Source organism: Hypanus sabinus, chromosome 20 (assembly GCF_030144855.1).
Source record: "Hypanus sabinus isolate sHypSab1 chromosome 20, sHypSab1.hap1, whole genome shotgun sequence".
Taxonomy (NCBI): domain Eukaryota; kingdom Metazoa; phylum Chordata; class Chondrichthyes; order Myliobatiformes; family Dasyatidae; genus Hypanus; species Hypanus sabinus.
In genome coordinates this window covers 25,117,137-25,131,314 of record NC_082725.1, presented here as the reverse complement: position 1 = coordinate 25,131,314, position 14,178 = coordinate 25,117,137, and positions in this window count along the sequence as shown.

The following is a 14,178-nucleotide window of genomic DNA, read 5'->3' as shown; positions in this document are numbered from 1 at the left end:
GGCAAAGAATTCCACAAATTCACCACACTCTGGCTAAAGAAATTCCTCCAAAATTGATGCCCATCTATTCTGAGGCTGTGTCTTCTGGACTTAGACTCTCCCACCATAGGGAATATCCTTTCCACACCCGCTCTATCAAGGCCTTTGTCCATTCTGTAGGTTTCAATGAGATCACCCCTCATTCTTCTGAATTCTAGTAAATACAAGCCCAGAGCCATCAGATGTTCTTCATATGACAAGCTATTCCATCGTGGAATCAATTTTGTGAGCCTCCTATGAACACTCTCCAGATATACCATATTCTTTCTAAGATAAGGGACCAAAACTGCTCACAATACTCTGAATGAGGCCTCACCAGGCCTCAACATTACATCCTTGCTTTTATATTCTAGTCCTCTTGAAACGAATGCTAACATTGCATTTGCCTTCCTCACCACATTCTCTACCTGCAAATTAACCTTAGGGAATCCTGCACAAGGACTCCCAAGTCCCTCTGAGTCTCAGTTTTTTTTGTATTTTCTCTCCATTTAGAAAATAGTTAACCCTTTCATTTATTAATGTGAATGACCATACAATTCCCAGATAAATTGGTGGTAATGACAGCAAAGGCAACATTAGCAACAAACACAAAATGCTGCTGGAATGCAGCAGGCCAGGCATCATCTATAGGAAGAAGTACAGTCAACATTTTGGGTCAAGACCCAGGACTAATGGAAAAAAGAGATAGTAAGAGATTGGAAAGTGGGAGGGGGAAGGGGAGACCCAAAATGATAGGAGAACACAGGAGGGGGAGGAATTAAGCTAAGAGCTTGGAAGTTGGTTGGCAAAAGGGATACAAGGCTAAAGAAGGGGAAGTATCATAGGATGGAAGGACTTGGAAGAAAGAAAGGGGGAGGGGAGCACTAGAAAAAGGTGGAGAACAGGCAAGGAGTTTTTGTGAGAGGAAAAGAAAGAAAAAATATATAAATATAATTAAAATAAATAAACAAACAAACAAATAAATAAATAAGGATGGGGTAAGAAGGGGAGGAGGGGCATTAATGGAAGTTAGAGAAATCAATGTTCATACCATCAGGTTAGAGTCTACCCAGGCAGAATATAAGGTGTTGTTCCTCCAACCTGAGCGTGGCTTCATCTCGACAGTAGAGGAGGCCATGGATTGACATTTTAGAATGGAAATGGTACATGGAATTAAAATATGTGGCCATTGGGAGATCCTGCTTCCTCTGGCAGACAGAGCGTAGGTGTTCAGCGAAACGATCTCCCAGCCTGAGTTGTGTCTCTCCAATATATAGAAGGCCACACCGGGAGCGCCGGACACAGTATATTACACCAACAGACTCACAGGTGAAGTGTCGCCTCACCTGAAAGGATTGTCTAGGGCCCTGAATGTTGGTGAGGGAGGAAGTGTAAGGGCAGGTGTAGCACTTATTCCGCTTAAAAGGATAAGTGCCAGGAGCGAGATCAGTGGGAAGGGATAGAGAGGACGAATCGACATGGGAGTCATGTAGGGAGCGATGCCTTCCGTTAATGCTCCTCCTGTGGTGAACTACGTGTGCCTGTCTGGACAAGCCCCCTGCTGACTGCTCCTGTGGCTCCTCCCACAGGCCCCTGTATAAAGGCGATCTGAGGCCTATGCTCGTCCTCAGTCTCCAGGACGTAGTATGATGGTCACTCACTTCTGGTTCCTTCTTCCAGTCAATAAATACTGATATCTCACCTTACGTCTCAGAGTGAGTTATTGATGGTGCATCAATTTTACTGTTCTGTCCGGCTGGTCTTGTTCTCCTGCTTCTCTCGTGTGCGCTGGTACCGCTGTTCGCCTTATTCGCCTTGCCCTCGCTGTCACGCTGTCGGTTGCCTTTCCCAGTTTCCTGGTGTATCACGGTAGTTCTGCTGCTCACCCTGGACCCAGCTCCCTTCAGTTCCTTCGCCTCCATCGGGTAAGCCAGGCCATCTGTGGTGAACTACATATACCTGTCTGGACACGCCCCCTGCTGACTGCTCCTGTGGCTCCTCCCACAGACCCTGGTATAAAGGCGATTGAGGCCTGAGCCCGGCCTCTCTGTCTCCAGGATGTAGCATCGTGGTCAACCACTGCTTGTTCCTTCTTCCAGTCAATAAAAGCCGATATCTCGCCTTTATGTCTCAGAGTGAGTTATTGATGATGCATCAATTTTATTGACTGGAAGTTTTAAAACATGGAAAGCATTTTATGTCCGGAAAGATTGGATTTGGATCCCCAAGACCCTGAAGCAGCTCTTGCCTTTCAACTCTGGCTTGCATGCTTCCAATCATACTTGGAGGAGGTTAGTGCAACTGAACCCGCTGTTATCCACTGAATTCTCCTCTCGAGTGTCACCCCGAAAGTTTACTCACTTATCAGAGGCCTGTCGACCTATGAAGGGGCACTGGATGCCCTCAAAAGACAGTACCTGCGGCTGGTGAACACCGTCTACGCAAGATATCGCTTAGCTATGCGATGACAGCGGCCTGGAGAATCGAGCGCCCAGTTTCTCCGAGCCCTACAGACACTCGTCTGAACTTGTGACTGCAAAACTCTCATGGTGGAACAGCATACAGAACTCTTGTTACGAGACGCCTTTGTCACAGGAATCAGGTCAGTGTATGTGTGCCAGCGGCTGCTGGAAAATGCCGATCTTACCTTACGCTCAGCGATCGAGACGGCCGACATGCTGGAGCCTGTGCTGCACAACGCTGATGCTGTCCAGCCGCGCGATCCCCCGCCGGTCCCGTGGACACCTCAGACCCCACCGCCGCTGGTTGCCAGTCGCGATTCCACGAACTCCCCGAACCCAACCACAGCTGCGGCCAGTCGAAAGCCCGCGCAGTGTTACTTCTGCGGACTCGAAAAGCTCCCCTGAAAATGCTGCCCGGCCCGAGAAGTGACCTTTTCCAGTTGTGGGAAGAAGGGCCATTTCGCCAAGGTCTAAACTACGAGTGGGGTCAGGCAGTGCTGCATGGGGCCTGCCATCTTGCCTGCCTGCCTCGCGTGAGGCATGGGGGCCTCCATCTTGCATGCCCGGATGTGGGCGGCCATCTTGGTCGGTGCCAACATGCCCCGCCCCCTACCCACCGGTGCTTACCGGGCACCAAGACAGCATTTCAACTCGACCAAAGCACCCCACACCAGCTTGCAAGGTCAATGATGGACATCCTGGTGGAGGGGCATAGGACTAGCTGCCTGTTTGACACAGGCAGCACTGAGAGTTTTATTGACCCGGACACGGTGCAACGCTGCGGACTCGTGATACGGCTGGTAAGCCAGAGGGGTCACCTTGGCTTCTGGGTTGTATTCCACAGACATCCGGATGGGTTGTGTAGTGACATTGGTGGGCAGGGCACAGAATATCGGAACTTTGTGCTGCTGGTCATGCCTCAACTGTGCGCGCCTGTGCTATTGGGGCTGGACTTCCAGAGCCACCTCGAAAGTGTGACTATGGCATATGACGGGCCCCTCCCATCACTCACTGTCAGGAATCCTCAGTTTGGTGGGTCTTCGCCACATACCCCGCTACTGACCACACACACACACCGACCCACACGTCCCGCCCAGCGCCATGCCGACCGACAGCTGTGCTACCGACACCACTTGGAGCCTCTCCACCCTCAAGATCCCTCCCCCACCGCTGTTCGCCAACCTGACCCCCAACTGTAAACCTGTGGCAACTAAAAGCAGGAGGTACAGCGCGGGGGACAGGGCCTTCATTCAGTCAGAGGTACAGCGGCTGCTCAGGGAGGGGATCATTGAGCCAAGCACAAGCCCTTGGAGTGCCCAGGTGGTTGTTGTTCAGACCGAACAGAAAAATAGGATGGTCATGGACTATAGTCAAACCGTCAATAGGTTCATGCAGCTTGATGCATACCCCCTACCCCGCATTGCGGATATGGTCAACCAGATAGCTCAGTACAAGGTATACTCGACAATAGATCTGAAATCTGCTTATCACCAGCTCCCCATCCGCCCAGAGGACCGCCCCTACACCGCCTTCGAGGTGGGCAGCAGGCTCTATCACTTCCTGCGCGTCCCATTTGGTGTCTCAAATGGCATCTTGGTCTTCCAGAGGGAAATGGACCAGATGGTGGACCAGTGCCAACTGAAGGCCACATTTACCTATCTGGATAATATCACCATCTGTGATCACGACTGACCAGATCACAACGCCAACCTCCAATGATTTTTCCAAGTGGCCGAAGCCCTGAACCTTACTTATAACAGGGACAAGTGTGTGTTTGGAACCACCCGACTCGCTATCCTTGGGTATGTCGTGGAAAACGGGGTCATTGGCCCTGATCCCGACCGTATGCACCCCCTGTTAGAACACTCTATTCCCACCACCCTCAAAGCCCTCAGACGGTGCCTGGGCATCTTTTCCTATTACGCCCAATGGGTCCCCCATTACTCAGACAAGGCCCGCCCCATGGTCAAGTCTACCACATTTCCCCTCTCTGCCGAGGCCCGCGCGGCCTTCAGCTGCATTAAAGGGGACTTTGCCAAAGCCACGATGCATGCAGTGGACGAGAACATTCCCTTCCACGTAGAGAGTGACACCTCCGATTTCGCACTTGCTGCTACCCTCAATCAGGCAGGCAGACCAGTAGCATTCTTTTCTTGTACCCTTCAAGGCTCTGAAATTTGGCACTCCGTGGTGGAGAAAGAAGCCCAGGCCATAGTGGAAGCTATTAGGCACTGGAGGCACTATCTCGCCAGCAAAAGGTTCACCTTGCTGACCGACCAGCGCTCAGTTGCGTTCATGTTCAGCAACCAACAGCAGGGCAAAATCAAAAATGTTAAAATTTTGCGGTGGAGAATAGAACTCTCCACCTACAATTTTGACATCCTGTACCGGCCTGGAAGGCTCAATGAGCCCCCTGATGCCCTATCCCGGGGAACATGTGCTAGCACACAGCTCGACCAGCTATACGCCCTTCATGCACAACTTTGCCATCCGGGGGTCACCCGATTTTACCATTTTGTGAAAGCCCGGAACCTGCCGTACTCCCTTGAGGACATCAGTATGATGATCAGGGACTGCCAAGTCTGCGCTGAGTGCAAACCACACTTCTACCATCCTGAAACGGCGCAACTTATCAAGGCCACCCGCCCCTTTGAGCGACTGAGTGATGACTTTAAGGGCCCCCTTCCCTCCACTGACCGCAATGTCTACTTTCTCCACATTATCGACGAGTACTCCCGGTTCCCCTTTGCCATCCCCTGCCCCGACACCACTACCACATCCGTCATAAAAGCCCTGCGCCAGCTCTTCATTCTGTTCAGATATCCCTGCTATATCCACAGTGATAGGGGGTCCTCCTTTATGAGTGACGAGCTGCGCCAGTACCTGCTGGCTAGGGGCATTGCTACTAGTCGGACCACGAGTTATAATCCCCAGGGAAATGGACAGGTGGAGAGGGAGAATGCCACAGTGTGGAAGGCCACACTTTTAGCCCTTAAGACAAAAGAGTTGTCGGTCTCTTGATGGCAGGAGGTCCTCCCCGAGGCACTGCACTCTATCCGCTCCCTGTTATGTACGTCCACCAATGCCCCCCCTCACGAGCGCCTATTCTCTTTTCCCAGGAAGTCTGCCACTGGGACCACCCTACCAGTTTGGCTGACGTCCCCAGGGCCAGTGCTGCTCCGGAAACATGTGAGGAGCAATAAATACTCCCCGCTGGTCGAGAGGGTTCACCTTCTACATGCGAACCCCCAGTATGCTTACATGGTCTTACCTGATGGGAGGGAGGACACGGTCTCCGTCCGTGACCTGGCGCCCGCAGGAGCAGCAGACCACTACCCCGAACACTGCACGGTAACTATGAACCCTGTACCCGAGGTGACACCGCGCACACTGAGCCCTACACAGACTCCTCACGACACTCCTATACCGGGCGTCTCGTACGCGTATATACCAGGCACCTCGCACACACGTGAGGGATCACTGACACCTAGTGGGCTGACACCTCCAGTTAGGCCAGAATAAGCACAACCACTGTCTCCGGTGCAATCACCACCACCGGCACCTGTGCAATCACAGTCGGTGCTACGTAGATTGCAGTGACAGATTCAACCACCTGATAGACTTTACCTGTAAATATACTTGTAAGAAACTTCGCCACGTGGGGACACTCTTTTAAAACAAAGGGGGGGGGGGTGAATGTGGTGAACTACATATACCTGTCTGGACACGCCCCTTGCTGACTGCTCCTGTGGCTCCTCCCACAGACCCCGGTATAAAGGCGATTCAGGCCTCAGCCCGGCCTCAGTCTCCAGGATGTATTGTGGTGGTCAACTACTGCTTGATCTTTCTTCCAGTCAATAAAAGCCGATATCTCGCCTTTACGTCTCAGAGAGAGTTATTGATGGTGTATCACCATCGCCGTTACCTCTCGGGTGGTTCTGTCTCTTCCTGTCCCTTGCTCTGTCGGGTAAGCCATGCCGTTGCCATTACCCTACAGGTGGTTCTGCCCCTTCCTGCCCCTCACCGTCGGGGAAGCCAGGCCGTTTGCCAATGCCCGGCAGAGGGACTCCGTTCCCTTCCTACCCCTCACCTCAGATGGGTTGTGCCCCACACCTGCCCAGGGATTCCACGTCTTGCCCGGGCCTCTGTGTTCCTGCCTGGGAGGCGGCCCTGCCCAGGAGTTAGGCGCCTGCCCCAGGGGGCTCTTCTGCCTGCCTGAACTCTGGGATCCTCCTGTCTGCCACGAACTCTGGGACCCTGCCCTGCCTGCCTGCACTCTGGAATCCTGCTCCGCCTACCTCGCAGGAACTCTGGGACCCTGCTCTGCCTGCCTGACCTCTGGGTTCCAGCCTCGCCTGCATTACCATTCGCATGCCATGGCCTCCCCATCCTGTCCTACCCCTTGTACTTCAGTGCCTGCATCTTGCATTTGGGTCCATTCCATGTCCGCTCCTGACATTACAACACTTAAGTTTCAACAGGAAGATAAAGGATAAAAGAATCAAGGGCAAAATGTCACACTTGAAGTAGGTGCATGTCAGCTATCACCAAGCTGGACCAATAAACAACATAGGTAATTAATTGCCAAAACTGATGCCCCTTATGCATGTCTATTAGTTTCAGCTCCCCTCTGCTATCCAATCACAACCTGAAAAAAATGGAACACACAAAAACTCATTACTACCATCACTTTCAGATTATATCATGCTCATGAATTTCAGAGACAATCTTCTTTGAGAATTGCCACCTTATAGTGGTAGAGAGGCTTCTGTGTTCCTTTGGTCAGAGAGTGAATCTGCCTGGTGTTTAGCCATCTGGTGTTTGACTCCTGTTAAGTTCACTTATAGTGGTAACTTCAAGATGGAGGTTCCAGGCAAAGAATGATCCAATCAAAAGCTCAAAAGTGGAGCTAGTGAAATGTGATGAAGACCATACACTTCTGTGCATTATGGGCACTTCTTTGCCCATTCACCCAACCTGTCCATGTCCTGCTGGAGACTCCTTGATCCCTCAACACTACCTGTCCTCGCACCTGCCTTTGCATCATCTGCATACATGGCTAAAAAGCCATCATTGAAATTGTTGATACATAATGTGAAAAAAAAGCAGGCCCAATACTGAATCCTGTGGAACACCACCAGACACCAACAGTCAACCAAAAGACTTTTGCCTCCTGCCAGTCAGCCAATCTTCTGGCTATGCTGTTATCTTTCCTGTAATGCCATAGGCTCTTATCTTGTTAAGTAGCCTCATGTGGAGCACCTTGTCAAAGCTCTTCCAAAAAATCCAAGCAAACAACATGCACTGACTATTCTTTTTGCTCGTGATGTGGGTGTCAATGACTAGAGGGCTCAGGTTTATGCGGAGGAGTGGGTCTTTGAAGGGATCCGAGTGGGAAGTTGGAGTCTGAAATGCACTGTCTGAAAAAGTGGCAGAAGCAAATATCCTCATAATATTTAAGAGCATCATGACAATTATCTGAATCAGAAGACTAAGGAACTTATACAGGTAATAGGGTTCATGTAAATAGGTATCACGGAATGCATAGGCATGGGGGCCAGACGGCTGTTTCTGTGATGCATGACTCTGTGGCTTAATGGCTTCTCTTGTCTATCCGGTAGGTTTACTTTCAGACAAGTTTGCACTCTCAAGTGAAGAAGCTATATTAGATCGAATGCAAAGAACTTACTGCAAAGTATTTTTTCAGCCGGACAGTTGAAATAACCCATCCCTCCAGCATGCTTTGTCCTATTTCTAGTCTAGGGACAGGTATTGCTCTACCCATGCCTATTATATCGATATCTTTGTGTTGAGTCCCCAATGGCGTGCATACACTAGCAACTGGGAATTTTGGCTTTGATCAGAATATATAGTAGTGTTGTCAGACTGTTGCTGGGAAAAGAATTGTGTCAGCCTCTTCCAATCTTGGCTTTTACATTGAAGTAGATAAACTTGATCATTCCAAGAATCATAAAGGGAATAAATAGAGTTGGCTGTGGTGGCTGTTTCAGCTTGCTTAGAATAGTAGAAGAAAGAATATCTATACTTAAGGTAGAATAACTTTAAATGTAATAAGTAAGCAATAGTGGTGAAGTGGGCAATTAGTGGAATAGAATTCTGATGAGACATTGAAAGCAGTTAATATAGATTCATTCAAATAGGTAAATATTTATATAAGTATTTGGTTTAATATATAAGTAATTTGAAACATGGCATGTGAATAGTATTATTCATGTGTTGGAGCCAAAGGATAATTTCTAAACTCAGGTTATCAAGATACTCCCATGTCAAGGATCTATGATTTCTGCTAAATGACAAAGGATCAAATATTCTGATTGGTCAGTACTCTACTATCAAGTTATGTGAACGGAGTCGAGACAACACACTCAAACCCAGTCTGCTTTCATGATTACTCATATATACTGATGGTTTGCCATCCAATCTCAAGCACAAAGCTGCTTGGACGTTTGCTCAGCCTTGAGCTGTTGTTTTTTTGTCATTGCAATGATATTCACCAGCTTTTGTTCTTTGATGACACCACTCTTAAACTGAGAGAGCCACAGCAATTTGACCCAACTACCAGTTCCTAACTTGACCACAACTAGGTGGACTGCCAGTTTGAAATTGATCTGCCAAGATGCACGTGGGTCTTTCTGAAATGTTTTTTGCCAATAACCTATTTAGAAGGGCATTATCATAATAACACTCCTTGGAGCTGCAGATTGGTCCAGCCACATTGCAAATAAATATCAGATGCCTTTGAGCAGGTTCAAAAGAACATTACACACAGTATAATCTTACTTCACAATAGCTTGGCCTAGTTAATTGCTAATGCGAAACAACAAATCAATGTGACAGACAGAATGGTGGAAAACATACTTATGGAACTCATTCTTTTTTCTCTTCCAGTTTCTACAATCCTATTAATCAAATACCTTAACTTGACAGAATGCTGTGCGTTGACACTGAGAGAACATCTATAAAATTAAGTGCAATCAACTGCACCAGCAGCTCTGTGTAAAGATGCAGTTCAGTAAAAATTGATAGCCTGTTCACCCATCTGCTTTGTTCCAGTGTCAGAACATATGAAGTGAGGAGCAGTGGGACAGATGATATTTATAACCCACCTTATGCATGATTGAGGTAAATAAAAACTAAAAAAAAAATCTGCAGATGCTGAGAACTAAATAGAACATGCTGGACACATCCACCAAGCCAGACAGTGGCTGTGGAAATTTGAACAGGAAGCTGTGAAAAGTAGTGGATTCCGCCAATACATCATGGGCACATCGCTCTCCACCATTAGAAGTATCCACAGCAGCTGATTTCTCTCGAAGACAATGTCCATCATCAAAGATTCCCACCACAAGAGCCATGCCATCTTTTTGAGTCTGAAATCAGGCAGAAGTTTAAAGTCTCTCACACACAAGTTCAAGTACAGCATCTTCCTTTCAGCCATTTGATTCTTGAACTGACTGGCAAAGCCCTAAACATTACAGTGTGGTAACATAATGATCACTTTACCATTTTACAGTAAAAATGCATATTTATTGTTACAAGAAAACAGAATTAGAACAACTGTGTGTAATTCAGATTTTCCTTGTGAATGCTGATTATATGAAGTTACATGTCTGTGAGGCTGCTGCAAAAAAATGTTTTTTTTAACTTACACTTCTGCATACATATACTTAAGCATGACGACAAATTTGACTTGGTCTTTGAAGAAGAAATTATGGGGAAAAAACACTGAAGAATGATGAGGAACTGTTATCTTCTTCTGAGCTATAAACTTCTTATTGCATTCTATCTAACCAGCTTGCATCCTACAACATCCAATTTCCAGAGCTATTTCTTGGCTAACACATTAATTTTGGAAGCAATGCCATCTTGGACAATCTGCAGCATTTGTACAATGGCAAAATTCCAGATTAAATCTGAAATTGGAATCTGAAAGATTTATCACTCTCTGCTGAATCATGTGTCACTCAGTGACATTCAGTCATCTTTCAATTACTTTTATTCTACATTTCTGGAGAAATGACCCATCCTATCATCCATATCAAATGGAGATCGCTTCTGAAGAAGATGAAAAAATGTCCAAAAAAGGATGGGTTACACTTGAAATTGAGAGGAGCAAATATTCTTGCAAGCTAGTTTGCTGGAACTGTTGGAGAGGATATAAACTAATTAGGCTGTGGGATGGAAACAGGAATCATATGGCTGAGGATGGGAGAGATGTTATACAAGTTGATGCAATGTGCAGTGAAACAGTGAGGAAGGACAGGCAGATGATAGGGCAAACGTTCAATCAGTCAAATGAATTGAAGTGTAAGCTAGGGACAAAATTGAAAGAAGGTGGTGCATTCAGGACTGAAGGTGTAATACTTAAATGCACGCAGTGTAAAGTAGATGATCTTGCAGGACTATTAGAGGTTGGAAGGTATGACATTGTGTGCATTACCGAGTATTGGGAGAAAGATGTTTACGGTTGAGAGCTGGTTGAGCCCAACAGAGGAAAGGCAATTCTGGGTTCTATGTTGCGTAAAGAACCTGACTTGATTAGTAAAGGAACCCTAAAGAGGCAGTGATCATAATATGATAGAATACACAATGCAGTTTGAAAGGGAGAAGACAAAGTGAGGAAGTCAATGGAGTAACAGGAATTACAGAGGCATGAGAGAGGAGCTAGCCAATGTTGATTGGAAGGGGACACTAGCAGGGAAGATGGCAGAACAACAATGGCTGCAGTTTATGAGGGAAGTTCAGAAGGTGCAGGGTAAATACTTCACAAGGATGAAGAGATATTCCAAAAGGAGAAGAAGCAACCATAGCTGATAAGAAATGTCAAAGACAGCATAAAAGGAAAAAAGAGGGTATATATTGTCACAAAAATTAATAGGAAGTTAGAGGATTGGGAAGCTTTTAAAAACCAAAAGGTGATTAAAAAGCCATAAGGAGAAAAAAAAAGATAAAATATAAACCTCCTGCTGAAGGGTCCGGCCCAAAACATTAACTATACCCTTTTCCATAGTTACTGATGGCCTGCTGAGTTCCTCTAGTATTTTCTGTGTGTTTCTTGGATTTCCAGCATCTGCAGATTTCCTCTTGTTTGGAAGTATAAAGGTTAGCTAGCCAATGATAGAAAAGGGGATACCAAAAGAGTTTGTTTTCAGAAATACAAACAGGAAAAGAGAGGCAAGAGTGGATATCAGACTGCTGGAAAATGATGCTGGAGAGGTATTAATGGGGGGGAGGACAAAGAAATGATAGATGAACCTAATAAGTATTTTGTGTCAATCTTCACTGTGGAAGACACAGGTAGTATGCCAGTAATTTGAGAGTTAGGGGACTGAAGTCAGCGTAGTTGCTCAGGAAAAGGTGCTTGGGAAACTGAAAGGTATAAAGGGAGATAAATCACCTGGACCAGATAGACGACACTGCAGGGTTCTGAAAGATGTACCTGAAGAGATAGTGGAGACAACAATAATGAACTTTCAAGAATTACTAGATTCTGGAAAGGTTCCAAATGACCTGATGAGGAAGTGGAGGGATGGGTTAGTAAGTTTGCTGATGACACAAAAGTTGGGGTGTTGTGGATAGTGTGGAAGGCTTGGGATTGTGTTGGGACTGATTCTTTTTATGTTATACGTCAATGATTTGGATGATGAAATTGTTGGCTTTATTGCGATGTTTGCATGTTATACAAAGACAAGTAGACAGCTAAGTAATTTTGAGGATGGACATATGAGGAGAATAGGCAAAGAAGTGGCAGATGTAATACAGTGTTGGCAAGCGTATGGTCATGAAAGTGTAGTCTATTTTCTAAATGGAGAGACAATACGAAGTACAAAAAGACTCGGGAGTCCTTCTGCAGGATTCCCTAAAGGTTGATTTGCAGGTTGAGTCTGTGGTGAGTAAGTCAAATGCAATGTTGCTTTGATTTTAAGGGGACTAGAATATAAAAGCAAGGATGTCATGTTGAGACTTTATGAAGCACTGGTGAGGCCTCACTCAGAGTATTGTGAGCAGTTTTGGTCCCTTATATTAGACAGAATGTGATGAATCTGGAGAGGGTTCAAAGGAGCTTCACAAGATTGATTCCAGGGTTGAATGGTTTGTCATATGAAAAACATTTGTAGGTCAAGGCCTGTAGTCACTAGAATTCAGATGAATGATGGGTGACCTCATTGAAACTGATGGAATTGTGAACTGCCTTGATAGAATGGATGTGGAGAAGATATTTCCTGTGGTGGAAGATTCTAAGACCAGAAGACACAGCCTCGGAATATGGAGTCTTTCTTTCAGAATGGAGACGAGGAGGAATTTCTTTAACCAAAGTGCGTGAATCTGTGGAATTCTTTCCATAGATAGCTGTAGAGATCAAGTTTTTTACAATATGTTCATTTAAGTCAGAGTTTGATAGATTCTAGATTAATCATGACTTGAAGGGATACAAGGAGAATTGAGGCTGAGAGGAAAATTGCATCAGTCATGATGAAATGACAGAAAAGACTTGATGGCCATGTTCTGCCCCTATGTCTTATAAGGATAAGGATGTAATACTGAGGCTTTATAAGCAGTAGACAGAACGCACTTTGAGTATTGTAAGCAGTTTTGGGCCCCTAATCTAGGAAAATATGTGCTGGAATTGGAAAGGATCCAGAGGAAGTTCCTGAGAATGGTTCCAGGAAAGGAATGCTTAACATATGAGGAGCATTTGACGGAGTTCAGAAGAATGAGGGTGTAATGTATTGAAAGCTATCAGATATTGAAAGGTTTACATAGAGAGGAGGTTTAGATGGAGATCGTGGGTGAATCTAGAACCAGAGGCCACAGCTTCAGAATAGAGGCACATAGATGTAGAACAGAGATAAGTAGCAATTTCTTTGCCCAGATGTGGGGAATCTGAGTGATTCATGGCCACAGGTAGTTGTAGGGACCAAGTCATTGAGTATATTTAATGCAGAGGTTGATTACACAGGGTGTCAAAGATTACAGGAAGAAGGCAGGAGAGTGAGGTTCTGAGGTAAAATACTGCAGCCATGATGGAATGTCAGAGCAGAATTGATGAGCTGAATGGCCTAATTCTGCTACCGTGTTTTATGATCTTATTAAGTGAACACAATTTTAGCACTCAATTTTAATTCAGCATATATGAGCAAAATTAGAACATTCTGCTCTGCCATTCATCCACGGCTAATTTATTTTCCTTCTTAACCTATCCTTCATACTTACTACTGTCAGTTTTGATGCAGAAACAGTACTGTGCAGAAGTCTGAGGCACATAAATATAGCTAGAGTGCCTAAGATTTTTGCACAGTACGGTAGTGATTTTATGTATTGCTCAGTGCTGCTAGTGCAAAAGCCCCAAACTTCATGCCATCTGTGAGGGATATTGGACCTGTTTCTGATATGGTCTCTATTATGGACTAAGTGTTGGACAGGGGGCAGGAAGAGGGCAATCATAGTTGGGAAAAGGGGAAGAGAAAGGTAAGGATGCAGAAAGAACTAAAGAGACCATAAGACCATAAGAAATAGATTCAAAATTAGACCATTTGGCCCATTGTGTTTGTTCTGCCATTTTATCATGGCTGATCCAATTTTCCTCTCAGCCCCATTCTCCTGCCTTTTCCCTGTATCCCTTCATGCCCTGACCAACCAAGAATCTATCAACCTCTGCCTTAAATATACGTGAAAA